Raw genomic sequence first — 13,107 nt, 5'->3', positions numbered from 1 at the left:
GCCTCACATGCCCTCAAATCCAGCCTTCCAACTTGCAAGGAAACTCGCAGCTAATGCCAAACAACATGGATCATTTCAGCGCAATTTGGTTTTGAGCAGCTGTATGGAAGCAGGCCAACCAGGAAAGGTTTCCCTCTCCATTTCTCCTTTGCCATTCTGTTTTTCTTCAGGTGGGAGTGACTGCTTGTCATCAAATAATGTCTGCCTCTGTCGTTCCTCAGTAAGAGTAATGGATGGGGTTTTAGCATTGGGTCTCCTCAGACCTTAGAGGATCCACCCATATAACCTGCTGAAGAGTCATTATATTTGAAGCAGCATATAATTTGTGATTTAGTCTTACTGCAGTTGTAACTACAGGTGTGGGGTTTTTTAAGGGCTCATTGTTAAAGGGGCTGCAGGGTGCACAGCACTGCAGTCTTTGCTAGTCATGTAACACTTTGCACACAGTCTGTACTCCTGGAAGTGACTAACTCGGCGATGCAGCCCGAGTGCTCTCCTGAAGCTGACTGGAATAGATTTAGAATAGATAGACACTTGGTTTAGTTTGAGTCTCTGACTGACTTGCTGCAAAACAGTTTCTGTCAGTCAGTGTGGTTTAATTGTTACTTTTGTGACTGTTTCCTGAAGCAAAGGGGGAGGAAGCATTGTATAAGTGATGTGACAGGATTTAAAAAATGATCAGACATTGCCAGAAAACTGTATGAACATGTGTAGAAGCTACTGCTGAATCCTTTCTAAAAATCTGGGTAGATAATCAGGATGCTGCTGCTCTTAAACTGAACTAGTGACAAATATTTCAGTTCACCTCTCATAAACAAAAGCAGCTTGGAAAGCATTTGAACTTCTCTTTTGAAAAGAAAACCTATATTTGCAAACCTAATACTACAGCAGATTCCCAGGTAGCACTTGCAGACTGGTCTTAGGAGCAGCAGCCTCTGCGCTGGAGGGGGGGCCGGCTCTCAGGGGGCCTCTGGATTTCACATGCTGCAAAGTTTCTAATTTTTCAAAATCTTCAACTGGAGCGGACTGCGCTGTGGTTTTAATAACTCCTTATGACAAGAAACTATACTGTAGTGATAAAATGCCTCAATTATGTTTCTCATCTTTTATGAAAAATGACTGAAATGTAATTCGACATTATAACTGGAAGGTGCTTAGTTGGAAGTGGATTTGGGGTCTTCATTAGAGTCAGTGGCTTGGAAGGAGGCATTTAGATCCATTCCATCAGTTTCCATCTCTGCTAATGTCAGAGAAAACCAGTCTAAATAGCTGTCTGGAAGGATTTCCCCCCTGTGGTGCTGTGCTTTAAATTAGATGATTATGAAGTTTTCAATACAGCTAAGTGTAATTTATATTAAACTGAAGTATACGTTATTATTTCTGGGGCTACACTTGAGCCTTTGGTTTCAGGTTGATGAATTATTTTAACATTATTCTGCATATTAACTCACCTCTTGCAATGGATGCAAATGATTGAGAGATGGGAAACAGCTGGTTAACTTACTTTGATGCTGCAGCACTACAAAGCAGAGCAAGTAGATGTGAAAACTGTTCAGCTTTTGCCAGACCAGTATCTCTGCAAATATCTTCACATATTTCTCATGTAGAAATTCTAAGCAAGATCAATGCACCAATGGCTGGTGGCCAGGACCAAGCCTTTTATCGGCTATTAGGGTCCACAGAAGCTTGAGACCAACAGTTACCTTGAATTGCTCAGTTCTCCTAAAGAGCAGAAACTATTTCCTTTTAATTTTCTATTAAACTTCAATTTGGATGGTTATTTCTGATTTCAGGGTAATTTTCCCTTCCTGTTACGTTGGTTTTGCAGAGCCCATTCATGTCTGTTCTGCCATCGTAGGTGGCTACTGGTACTAAGCTAACTAGTTTGAAGCAGGCTTAGTTTCTTTCTACCACAGGGCACTCCCTAGCTGTCACATTCATGCTAACTGCAATATATATGGACCTATAGCTATAGACAAGCTGGCACCACGCTAATCTTACGAGTACCATCTATACCCACTGCTAATGAAACCAGACAAAATTTCATTTCCATTTGCCTATAGAAAGATTCATTTGTGCTCTCCTTTCACATTTCCTCTGGGAACATGCTATTGGATCTCTTTATCTGCCCTTAAAATTTCTCTTTATTTGCTTTTACAGACACTTAACTTTTTTCCCCCTGTAACACTCAGGAGGAGAAAGGTAAAGCTTATGCAGAAGCTCACTCAAGGATGTTGATTTTGAAATCTCTTACTTCTTGAGGGGATACCCTAGGCAAATTCCGGGGAAGTTAAGCTGTCAAACCTCATTAGCTATGCCTTTTCAACCCATGATACATCTTCCTCTAGTCTCTTCAATGTTTATTAAGATAATTCACTTCATAATTTTTTTTCCTAAATAAAATATATAGGGCTCGGTCCTACAGTGATGCAAAGTGTATAGTATGCTACAGCTGAAGATGCAGCCCCGTAAACTGTCAAAGAGATTAGTTTGCAAAGTATTGTACATGGAATATCAGCATTGATGAGACATAAGCTAGCTTTGCACATATATTTAGTCTGTTTTCTCTTTGTATGCTGAAAGAGAGTTACCACAAATAAAGACCTTCAAACCCAGAAAATATCAAAATGTTCAGCATGGACTGTATAAACTTTGATGTTGCACTTCTGAATATATTGTTATTGCACAGATTACACTTGCGAAACAGAATGTGATCGTGTAAATAATACTTGCTATTTTCATACTCTCGGGTACCAGTATCCTTGTAACCGATGCCCTAGAGCACTATTTTTTTACTCTGGTTTCTCATAAGGTGTTTTGCAAATAAATATTCATAGATACTGAAAATATAAGGCAAGGGATTTGTCTGTGTGAGTAAAGAATGTTAGAAAACCTCCTGAATGTTGCCATTCCAAATATGGACAAAAAATTTTTGACTGATCCTTTTATAATCAAGCTGTCCTCAAATAATGCACCTCAGAAATCCTTTACTCTTCACTAAGGTCTATTTAACAAGGAGTGAACTTTACAGGATTTATCTTTACTTAGCTGCTTCTGTTGTAAAAGCTAAAGGACACAATTTATACATATTGAACCTCTGGTTAATTATTCTTTCATGCATTAGCACTGGTTAAATTAAATCACATTAAGTGACAATTATGTTAACTCTGTCCTGATCTAGCAGCAGTTATTAACATTCAGTATGTCTGACTAAATAGTTTTCCTAGGAGAAATCCTAAGACAACATATTCTTGCAACAGAAATGGGCAGTTAAATACATTGTACTACAATTATATTTTACTGTATAGAGAACTTTTCATCAAAACATTGCATTACAATTGAATACTGAATCATGTGCCTGCCAACAAGTGATGCATCAAATCAGTATGATTACAGTCAGGATTGAATCAGGAAATGAACTGTCAGAATCAATTGACGGTTATCCTGCTTTTGGAAATTTGTAGTTGCATCAGTCAGAAATAGACTACAAAGAGTGGGCCAATAAATGCATATGAGCTATTGAAGATAAAAATTCGCAGATCTGAAACCAAACACAATCTCAGAAATAGTGTATGCTTTAATATAATCTGGGTTTTGACCTGTTTTTGAGATTCATAAAGCCATCATCTAAATCACAGGCATAGAAACTGGAAAAGAAACAGCAGAAAATTAATAGATTGTGCTTCTGACATCAGCAAAAATGGAGGTGGGCTTAATGCTTCTTCCCAATGTAGTGTCTAATCATCCCAAATCCTATTCCTGTTACAGTCTAAGTACTCGGGTACTCACCAACGGTCTATGTTATAGTCAAAGAATTAGAATATTGCCAGAAAATGTTATAAAGCCTTGATGATTCAAGGTATTATGGAGCTGTTACACAAGGAAGGAAATTAAATTTAGACACCAAGTCTGGACACCAAGTCTGGGGAACTCCTCTCTGCTCCTAAATGCAAGGATGAAAAAGCCCTTCTACTGTGTCCTTGGCACAGCAGTCTCTGCTTTCAGTCTTTGCTTCAGTCAACCTGGTAGCTTTCTGAATCACAGGAAATTTGAAGCAGGCCATTCCAGCCCCTAGAAAGACTGTGCTGCCCCTGGAGCATGCCTGGCTGGCATCCTGCTTCCTTCAGCAGCCCCTCAGTCCCTGCTATGCTGGCAACCTCCAGCTCCTGTGTCAGCCGCGCCCTTTGTCTCCCCACCACATCCCACTGCATGAAAGCTTCTGCCCCTAGAAAGTGCTCTAGAGCAAGGGCAAGTGGGACGCCACTCTCATAAATACACAAAATTAAAAAACTGAGAACAAGCAAGTAAAGCAATGCTGTCCTTCAGGTTGGGTAACTCCTTTCTTTGAGAGCATGACTGGAAGGGGAGATACAGCTGCATCCCCTTTCATCCAGAGGCCCAGGGGACACCTCACTCACCCTTTTCTTCCTCCATGAATTTAACTCTCTCTCTCTCCTCCTATCAACTCTGTATTGTTAACTGGTTCCTGTTGAAGTGACTTGACTTCAGTAGAGGGATTTGATAGATTCCCCATTGCTGGAGTTTTTCAAGATGCAATTGGACAGGGTGCTAGATAATCTCATCTAGGCTCCCTTTCCTATGAAATATTTGACCCGATGGTCTTTTGAGGTCCCTTCCAACCAGGGCTCATCTATAGTTCTATGACTTTGTTCGGGAGTTGACTGAGCCAGAAGGAGAGACATGACGCTGCAAAGGAATGATTATGGCATTCATGTAGAAGGAGTGAGTCCTGGGTTCTAATTTGTGCCACAATAATTGAATTAACTTCCTAATTTACATGTACATTGCATAAATGGCATGTATAAACTCTGGAGCAGGAACTGTAAACTCTCTCTTCTTTCTCAGATGTGACCACACAACTAGTGGACTACAAAATCGCATCCTCTCTCTCTCTCAACTCAGACAGGTATGTACCCCTTGTCAGATAGCACAGAGACCCATGGATGCAGCACTCATCTCAGAGGCAGGAGATGTGGAGCTGGAAGGTCTCAGGCAGGGAAAGGAATTTATTTCCTCACTAATCATTGAACTGTTCTGCAAGAAAGAGGCTGCTACTACATGGGTTGGCAGAAAGCCCTTGCTGCTTCTTCACCTTAGCTACTGGAAGTTATTCAAGAGAAAGCCAGAATGGCAGCCTTAAGCAAACAGCTTGAAGAGATAGCTGAGCAACCATCCTGAGTAGGGAAACCACATGGTGAAGGAAAGGCACGTTTTCAGAGCTTCCACAGCAGGAACAGCACTGTTGGCAATCCAAGGTCTGCTCTGCAGCCACAAACTTGATGGGGAGACAGCCCCAGGGACTACAAAACAGCTGGAGCCTGCTGTAGTCCTGGAAACATGGAAGCTACCTTGTATCACTGAGCACCAGGATGGCAGCAAATATGGAAGTAATGGTCCTGTCTCAATCTGAGTGCCTTCAAAAATTGGTGATTCACAGACTAAAGCACCCAAGCGTAAGCACAGTCCCCAGGAGAGAAAGACGACTACTTTTTGCGTCAGGCTAGGACTGAAAGGCTGTTCTGGTCCAAGTTGCTTCTCCTGCATGCTAGCAGTATGCTCAGTCCTTCATCCCTGTAGAGCACAGGATCACCGTCATCCCCCTCCCACTGGTGCTGGGCCATCATGCCTCCCAGAAGGTGAAGTTGCATGGCAGGAAGAAGTCTCACGACTCCCATAGTTTGGGTGCCTGGTTAGAAGCAGGAAGTCCTGGGGTTTGCTAACTTTCCCTTTGATGGTTTTTATGTTTTATGGTGGACACCTGCTGGATAAAAATAAAACCTTTGCAGTCTGTTGCTGAAAAAGATACAAGAGAGATCTATATCAAGAAGCCTGACATAGATGGAAATATGTGAGTGAAAGAGGTAGTAGAAATAGCTAGTGTTCAAAAGTTAATTTGAACTTTTCAGTATTAACATCAAGAATCTGCCAGCTGTTAAGCAGGTTACACAGTTTAGTATCCATAGACTTCAGAACAGGAAAAAAAAATCAGCAAAACTAACATGTGGATATCAAAGACTATATATTGGGGGCAATATATCAACTGTCAGGAAAGGAATTCAGCACTAATGTACCTGGAAAATATTGCCTCTACCACTGCTTGAAGAATCGGGTTACTTATAAAACATGGAAAAATCCTATGTAAAAATAAAATACTGGTGAAAACATTCACTGTTATGAGTTTCCCAGCTTTGAGGCATGACTAGGATGTTTGGGTGGTGGGATTCCCAGTTGTAATTGGCATTTCAAAAGACAAAATGAAGTAACATTGCAATATGGTTCACTGATCAGCACAGCAGATCATAGTCCTAGTTATATTAGAGGGTATAGGGCCCTTTCTGCACATTTTCTTGTATTCTAGTAATATAAAATGTTTACATGAGACTGGATGTCTTTTAGTTAGACTAATCTTTTCAAAAGCAGCAGCTTAATGCTTTGTTCCCAAATCTTGATTTAGACAGGTTGTCGAGTAATCTGATACTCAAACTTATTCCTTAGAAGCTTGTTTGCTGCTACAGTAAAAATTATATGTGTTGGGCCACATATTCTTCAGCTCTTCACCTGTAACAATTCTGATGCAATGACTGGTTTGCGTATAACTACTGAAATGGGATGAATTTGTCATGCAGATTATTAGAAAAATTATAAGAGGAAAAAATGAAGGCCAAAGCAGAAAGAAGATAGCATTTTCAAATCACACCTAGGACACCAGTTTTGAAAAGAGCTGTACTCTCTGCAAGCAGTCCTGCTGACTCCAGTCAACTCCTAGCAGTGTCTCAAGGTAACCATGTGCCCAAGGTGTTGCTGGACATTAGTGTTGATCAAAAACTTGTCATTAAAAACAACTACCATTACATGACAAACCTACTGGAAAATCGCAACTTAAAAAGGAGAATAGTTACAAGGGAAATGCTTAGTTATTTCAGTGCTAAATTGTTAAGAAGTAATTGAAAGATGCAGGTGTTCTGTTTACATTAAGGACTAAAAGTAGAATCATGCATTTCAACAGAGGATGCAAATACAATTGCCTCAGTAGTGTTAATGCTGAACTTTCTACCAAAACCACTCAAACACATGAAAACATTACTTGGTGTTTTACAAGATATATATAAGAAAGAGTCAGGTTTTTACTGACAGTGTTTGACCACTGAATGTGGGAAGCCAACCACACTCCTCCAGTCCACAACATGAAAAGAAGAAAAAACACTGCTTTCACAAATAAGTGAACAGGGATTTACTACTTTAAAACATGATCAAATTATCACATTAGCCAAATATCTGTAATCATTCTTGTCTACTCCTAGCTTTAGGTAGATGAAATAATTGGAATTAACCCAGCTCACAGTGAAAAACAGGTGGGTTAAATCACATTACCTGCTCAGGCTGAATAGCAGATCCTGTTATCACTAGAAATTTAATGAGTGATATGCACAGCTGACCAAGTCATGGAACTGCCAGATTGCTTAGTATGTAACTCAGGATCCCACCAAGATCTACAGGGGAGACATCCTCTGCTCATACCATGTGCTAGCCTGAGCCATATAAAGCAAGAAAACTGGACTCAGGTGTATCCCTGTGCAGAGACTTGACCCTGTCTTACATTGATAATGGAAAATGATCTAACCACAAGGATACTGGGTTAAAACAGAAATACAGAGACAGAGGGGAGGGAGTGGAAAGGGAACAGAGGAGAAGGAGATTCTGCAGTATTAGCTCTGCCACTTTTTGGTTTGTTGAGAAAGAAGAGACTACACTATCCTCAAGGCTTGGAAGAAAACCTCAATACCTAATTGCAGGAGTAAGGCCAAATGGAGATAAACATCTTAACCCACAGCCTTCCTATCAGCATTTTCTTTATCAGCATCTTTAGGTTCTTGTTGGCATGCTGGTTTCTGCATTTGCCATTCCCAGACACTTTAGTCTCACTGTGTTTTATACAAAGAACCTGCTTCTGCCTAAATCACAGCTGTGAGCTTCATGAGGCAAAACTGGCTGGAGGCCAAATGCTGCAGCGCTGAACATCCAAGGGTCCTTGTGAATCAAGCCCAAATGTATCATCTTCAAATAGAAAATCAGAGATACACTCCTTTGTACACATTGAATATCGATATAAATTCTGAAATTAAAAAGGCACAAATTATTCCCTTCAGAAAAAACAGCTGGTCATGAAATAATGCTTTGCCTGTGCACCTAAATAAATGGACTGACACATTCCCTTTAAACACCAAGTTTGCAGGGTGTGTGTGTGTTTCTTTAATTTTTGTGATTTATCAGTTTACTTGTTTACAAAGTAGATACTAAATTTCAAATTAAAATAACTCATGAAAACCAGAACAAGGTACTAATAATCCTAACACTAAGTAATATTTTGTGGGGAAGTAAGGCAGGAAAAGGCTTCTCTCCTCTCTTCACCTCTTCTCTCCTGCCTCCTCTTTCTTCTCTCTTCTCTTCTCTCCTCTCTCTTCTCTCTTCTCCTCTTCTCTCCTCCCTCCTCTTTCTTCTCTCTCTCCTCCCCTCCCCTCTCTTTTATCTCCCTTCTCTCTTTTCCCTCCTTTCTCTCTTCTTTGCATTTTCCCTCTTTTTTCCTCACTGAAACTCAGAAAAATTCCATGAAAATTTACTTCTGAGGTATTGCTTGATGGGCAGTATACATTGAATATTTTCTGCCTTTTCTGTTCCTTTGCAGCTGAGGTTTGCTTACAAAAGCCTGTGGTCCACAGTGGTATGGGAAGGTAAATAGTAGGCAGCTCTGTGTCTGTCACAGTACATCACAAGAGATGGTGTATGAAGAAGAGAAAAATAGGACCATGACATGAAATCACTAGACCTGTCAAATGTAGCTGTAAGATCTCAGAACAATAAATTTCTTTTTTTTTGGAGGTCAAAGAGCAGTCCCCCTCTAGGTCGTTCTCCAGTCATGAGGTGCTGAAGTTTCCAATGAAATATGCCATTTAAGATTTGATGTGTCTGCTTCCAATTTGTTTCTTGAAAGAAAATTGGTCATTCAACTCAAACTGTTTTAACAACAATTGTCTAACCAAAACCAGCTCCAAGTGATTAACAGCCCTTACAATGTAGCAACAAAGACTGTATGTTTAGAAAAAGATTATATTTACTCACTTAGAATAAACACTGAAATATTTATAGCATGACATAAAATCATAAGTAGGTATTTCTTGTAAATCAAAATTTAACCCTCTAGCAAAAGTAATTGTTTTCCCACTATATTTCAATTGGTAAAAATAATTAATAGAGTATTAGATATTGTGGTGATGCAGCATGCATTATGTGTGGCTTAGTTTTGCTAATTCTTAAAAAAAAGATGCAAAATATGCTTTTTGTATTAGAAACTACAAATTTTTCTCAATAGAAAAAATCAGAATACTTTTTTATCCATTAACATTTCAATTCAATAACACCAAACATGCTATGAAACCTCATGATCCATTGCATTATTCATGGAACTAAGTTTACTCTCCCACCTTTGTCATAAATAGTATTTTTATCTAGAATTTTTCAGTCATTTTTAGTTATAAGATAGAAGGTCATCTTCTTTCACTGAGGTCAACTTTAGAGAATTCCATCATATTTCATAGCAAATTAACATTAGATCCAGGCCTAGAAGAGAGATCCTCATGGCCTAAGACCATACGTAATATGTTCTTTCTTTCTACGTAAAAGACAGGCAATTACAGGTAAAAATGTAGTGGATTCAAGTTGTCTGCAGGCTTGGATGTATAGGTAAATTAATACTATTAGCTCAATTTTATGTATTTGAAATATAGGCCTCCTGACAAAATAAAGACCAGATTTCTTGGTTACATTGAATGAACCTTGTTATATGAATAGATACATTCTTTTTAGTGGGATTTAATGGTAAATCATTACTCATTGTGAATAAAGGAGTAATGAGTACAGCAACCATCTATCATAATTTCACTTCCTACAGCAGGGATTAGGCATAAAAATTAGTTAGCAATTTTGACATTTCACCTCACATACTGCCCAATGCTGGGCATACCAAAATTTTTTTCAGAAAATGGCCCATTAGTCAGAAAGTTGTGCCTTTCCTTATAAAAATTTAAAATGTCATGCATAACAAGGAAGATCTCTATAACTACTCTGTGATTTGATGTAAGGCACACAATACTCTATGCCTTTTCTCTTCCTATCAAATCTGTTTTCATACAATGAGCTGTAAAACTGATCACTATGAAATTCCATACCTGTAAAATGGGATCAAATCCATTGAATTACACACATTCTGAAAACACACAGGATTTCAGAGACATTTTCATCCTTTGAATATCATTATTAACTCAGTTTGTACATAGTTACAGTCTTCCTTCTTCCCCTTTGTACTATAAGTCATTGCAGGTTAAACTAAAAAAAAATAAGAGATCATATGTTACACTATGATCATGATCCTCAGCCTTCTGTTGTGGAGAGGCAGTGGGGGCTAAGTGAGTTGGAATAGGGGTAAAGTACTGCCAGCAGCAAATGTTGTGAATCTGAGCTTAACACAAAAAAAAAAAAAAAAGACAGAAAGAAAAAAGGAAAACAATAAAAGGTCATTATCTCCAACCCAGAAAGATGTAAAAAAAAAATATCAAAGAATCGTCTTCAGTAATTTCTTGGTATTATTTTACCTCCTTTCCCTGCCCTTTTCTCTGCGTGAGGTAGTCCTACCTGCTTTTGATATTTACTTGTGCCTAACAAATATTCTCTAACATGGCTCTGTTCTCCACCTCCATAGTTCAGCCCAAGGCAGGGCAGTCTGTAGGGGCCATATCTGGGAAATGCACAAGATGGGACGCTAATGAACGTTAGGATGCTGCTCCTCCCCATCCTTTCAACTGACTTTGTGAGAACACATCTCATTGCCAAGCAGAAGAAAGACAGGACTGCCCTGCTTGCTTCCTAAGCAGCCTAGATAACTGCTTTGTCCAGAAGACAGGCACCTGGAAGTGAAGAGGTTTTCCTCAAACAAGCCCAATATTTGTCAAAGGGATAGTACCTCTTTCATGGGAGACATTGACTGCAGGATGAACCAAAATCTCAAGAATAATCCCAACCTTGGTAAAACTGAAGTAGGTAACAGACCTTAGGTACAAATGTAGATGTGTACAAGTTTCTGAAATTCTCAGTTTTAGACAATTCAGATTTAGAGAATTCATTTTTAGAAACAGGACCCATCTATGAAACCTGGATTCAGGTTCAAAGCTGAGTGTTGGAATGCTGAAAGCTGAAGAGAAGTGTGCAGCTTGGGCTTGGGTTTCTGTAAACTGAAAAGGTTCCCCTGACCACGTAAAAGATGGTCTGTCGCATGTTACCAAATGAGAGACCTCCCATGCTAGTGATTAATGTAATGGACTTACAGTCAGGGGTGCTTACAGAAAGAAATGGCCAGTACAGGAAAATAGAAAAAGAGGTTTAACGGCCACCTGATCCTACCAGATCCTACCAATTCTTTGATCTAAGAATTCCAGCAAATAGGGGAAAGTGTTGTGCTTTTTCATTTGTTAACTGATTGCACAAGAGGAAAGACAAAGGAGAAGAGCTTAGGCTAGGCATCTGCTTCTCTGTGAACTGTGACAAAGACATGAAGAGGCATTTACTTGTTATCATCAGCCCAGGGAGAGCCGTTCTGAGAATGGAAATGCTAATCATCAATCTCCCTGTGCATGCAATGTCTCTGTTTAATAGCTGATAGAGCGTCTCCAAAGGGGCTTTTTTTTGCTCTTTGTTTAAAGTGACATATAATGGACCTGGACTTATCAGTGTCTCTAAATGCATTTTCTGTGCTTTATTCTTACTAAGGGATTTAGTCTGTTCTAATGAATATGCGCAGAATTGATTTTGAGCTTGGTATAATTTAATCCATCAATTTAACATTAAATTAATATGCGAAGGGGGTCTCTCTGTGGATGAAAAACAGAAGGGGAACATTCTTATTAATTCAAAATGGACTTGAGAAATGGAAAGAGGCTGCTGCTATTAGTATCTGCCACCAGGCTTAACCACTGGTTAGTGAGTTACTTAGTGAATACTGCAGCTGCTGAAGCTACAGCAACCAAGAGATCCCCAGCACACGCTGAGCCTGGAGCTCGGGAGGCTGTCATCACTTCTGTGGGTTTCAAACTGCTGAGTGATGTCTTTCTGGGAACTCTGACGGTTGAAGTATCCTCGCTATCCTCTTCTGAAAATGGTTTTCTGTAGACTGGCACTCCCCAGACAATTTTGCATGTGAGCAAGAAGTCCAAAGCAAACCCACGTCCCAAACACCGTTGAATATATGGGGCTGTGATAAGATTTCACAGCTTGTTCTTGAATTGGACAAGTTCTGAATAGTAAAAGAATGTAATGTTACACAGCTTCATCAAGTAGCACAGTTTTAAGTTATGCTTTTAACTCACCTACGATGGTCTAGCAGAACTTGCAAAGATGGCATGTAGCAACAACTATTGTTTAAAAATTATGGATATCATTTTAAACAAGGAGATGCAAGAAGGGCACCAGGAGCTGAAGCCAATTTTTCAAGAGCAGCATACTTCTAAAAGTCTTTATCACAGGACCATTTTAATCAGTCCTTTATTTTCTTTATTTTCCTTAGGATAAGGTCAGACTAACAGGCCTGTTAACTGATCTGTCTGGACTCGCATTTTAAAGCAGCAGCACAATACTAGGAATGCTGGAGGGCTGGGAGGAATCTGCCTTCCAGCTACTGCTGAGAATGACCCAGGGGTTCCTCAGTTCTGCCTTGCAACACTCCTGGGAGCCACGTGTTCCAGACTTGCTGAAACTGTGGGTATTTTTAAAAGTTGCTGTTAGAATCCTCTGGGATTACGGATAGAGAAGAAAGGTTTTCACCAACATTTTATGAGATATCATCTGCCTCTTGCTCCTACGAGCAGAGGTTCCCAAGAGTGGGAAGGTGGCAACGAAATGTGCTGGGGCTGATCCAGGAGACCTAGAAATACTCCAGAGAAACAAGACAAGGAGAATCAATGGTTTAGAACAGCTTTCATGTGAAGGCATTCAAAAATAAACTAAGAATCCTCAGCTTGGACAACAAAAGAAATAACAAAG

This window comes from Falco cherrug, chromosome 3, assembly GCF_023634085.1.
Source record: "Falco cherrug isolate bFalChe1 chromosome 3, bFalChe1.pri, whole genome shotgun sequence".
NCBI classification, from domain to species: Eukaryota; Metazoa; Chordata; class Aves; order Falconiformes; family Falconidae; genus Falco; species Falco cherrug.
This window is presented reverse-complemented; position numbering follows the sequence as displayed.